Genomic DNA, 2,618 nt, shown 5'->3' on the forward strand with positions numbered 1-2,618 from the left:
ATGAAGTTTTTCTGACCAATCCCTGCTAAGAATTAGGCCATAGAATTCAGGAATGTCAGCAACTAAAATGTCAATAACTTGACATACCTTTGGGTTGGATGACAACCTTATGGTTACTTGATTTAGTTCTCCAATCACTTCGACTTGAGATCGATCTAGCTGAAATATGCGCACTGCGGATTTCTGCAGTTGAACATTTAACTTGGCACATGGATTTGGGTAAAATATTCGATGAAGCACCAGAATCTACCAAACAATTGTGCACATTTTTATTGAAGATTTCATAAGTAAGGAGAAACGGGGGAGTGTGAGATCTTGATCTTCCTCCAATTAGAGCGATGTCATTTGGATCAATTTTATTGATTGCGTTAGTTGGAGGTCTTCCCATGTTATGGTAAGCTTGAGAAAGTACAACGGTAGGCAAAGGTGCAATCGGCACAGCATGTAATTCTTTCATCATTATCTTCTGTTGATGCTTCAACTTGCTCAGTTCGTAAAGGGTGATGTTGGACCTAGTCTTTTTCATGTCTTCTATAATATTGTACTCCATTTGTTTTAGATGGAGTTGTTTCATCTGTTTGGACTGGGCTGGTTTGAGTCACTTTAGATGTTGTTTTCTTTGTTGCGACTTTATCCTTTGTAGAGCTTGCGCTCTTCGGCTTAGGGGTAGTTTGGGGAGGATCAAGTTGATTTTTACTTCGTGTGATAACTGGGAATACTTCTTGATCTTCTTCTTGTGGGAGGATGAAATCCCACATTCCTTGTAATTCCACAACTTCTTCGTCATCGGTCTACCCTTCAGTGGCAATTTCCTCTTCCTCTTCCTCGGATTCAACATTCGAAATGGCATTGGGTGGCTTTGAATTCGTTGAAGGACCTATTTTAAAAGCTCTGTAGGGCTTTTTTGAAGACGTTTCTGCTACTTGCTTTTTTATGTCGACCATTTCATTGGACATGGTCTTTATAACTTTCTGCAATCCTTCCAAATCAAATGGATCTTTTGCTTGTTTCTTCTTGGAGTCTTCCTTTAAGGTGACCTTTTTGGATTTACGTTCCTCTATCGTGGATTTCTTTTCGAGAGCTATTATTCGTTTCTCTACTGCTATTGCTTCCTTCATGTTATCGGCTAAGGTTGTTTTATTGGCCCTGTCCACGAAGATGGCTATTTTTGATGGTAGAGCAGTAATATACCATTCACATTGTACTTCCTCGCTGGGCCGAGAAGCAGTAGGAATTTTGTTGAAACGTAAATTGAAATCCTTGATAGGCTCTCTAGTTTCGGCTCTAAGGTTGGATAGGTCATTGATTAACGTCGTCGTAGACCTGTCATCACCAAACTTGGTTAGGAATTGCTCCTGGAAGATGTCCCAACTTGTGATGGATCTAGAGGGTAATGAAAAATACCATGACCCGGTTGTTCCTTGCAGAGTATAAGGAAAAATCCGAACAACAACATCTTCATTAGTAACCCCATTGAGATTAATGGAAAGCGTGAAGTTGTCTATGTGCTTTTCTGCTAGCATGCCTGCCTCAGGATTGAATTTAGGCAGCCATTTCTCAGGATGGGCCGGTATTTGACTCAAGGGTGCAGGCATGAGGACTGCCCCAGGGTTATTCCATGGAGACTGGGCCATTGTTGAACTGCTAACAAAGGAAAGTGCAGAAGATGATCCCTGTGGATAGGACGATGAGGATACTACGATTGTAGATGATTTAAGAGGGGTAGTGGGGGCTCCAGTGGATGGATGGACGATGATCTGGAGTGGTGGAGTGGATGGTTGACTTCGCGGTGAAGAAGTTGAGATGGACGATGTTGATGAAAGAGTCTCACTGTCAGACTCTTTAGGTGATTTTATCGCTCTTTTCCTGGTGGGGAGAGGTAATTCGGTTGGCTGAATGCCAAACTTTTCACTCTTTAGCCTGGCCAGGGGATGAGCAGGATTGTACTGCGAAGTCACGCTGCCTTGAGATTTGTCAGACCTTTGAGGAGAAATGGAAAATCGCTGAAGTTTGTGAATCAGAGATTCGACTTCAGGAAGTTCAACGGTAGATTGTTCTGAAATATCAGGGTGTGTAGCAGCGGTTGATACTCGAGCGAAAACTAACTCTGGATTTAAGTGTAATGGAGAAGTCAGGGGAGATGATGAGGGCGATTTACTCTCAGAATGGTATTCAGATTTGGATTTACTTGCCATTCGTAGTTCAGGCCCTCCTTCTAGCGCCAAATATGTTGAAGCCCCGAAAATCGGGTCGACAACAAGGGGGATACCCGCCCGGTCCGGACCTTGGTTGGCAGCTCCTTATCCGTATGGTATAGCGGTTCTGACTGGGGATAATGGGACCAATTTCCCAATCTATGAGTGTGTGTGTGTATAATTTGATGTTGCTGATCTAACAGTTCCTATTTAAAATATTATAATTCTAACTCTAACTATGCTACTGTAATCTAATAAACAACACATCTAAATCTATACTAACCCGGGATGTAATTCTTCTATTATGCTATCTAAAAATATTTCAAATAACAACTGGTAATAAAGATCATTCAACGATTATAAGAAAGGAAATCAATAAAGATGAACCACTTCGCATAAAAAGTTAGACGAAACAATTATGAA

Source organism: Pinus tabuliformis, chromosome 3_1 (assembly GCF_031772625.1).
Source record: "Pinus tabuliformis cultivar Carrire ecotype Pingquan chromosome 3_1, CPIR1, whole genome shotgun sequence".
NCBI classification, from domain to species: Eukaryota; Viridiplantae; Streptophyta; class Pinopsida; order Pinales; family Pinaceae; genus Pinus; species Pinus tabuliformis.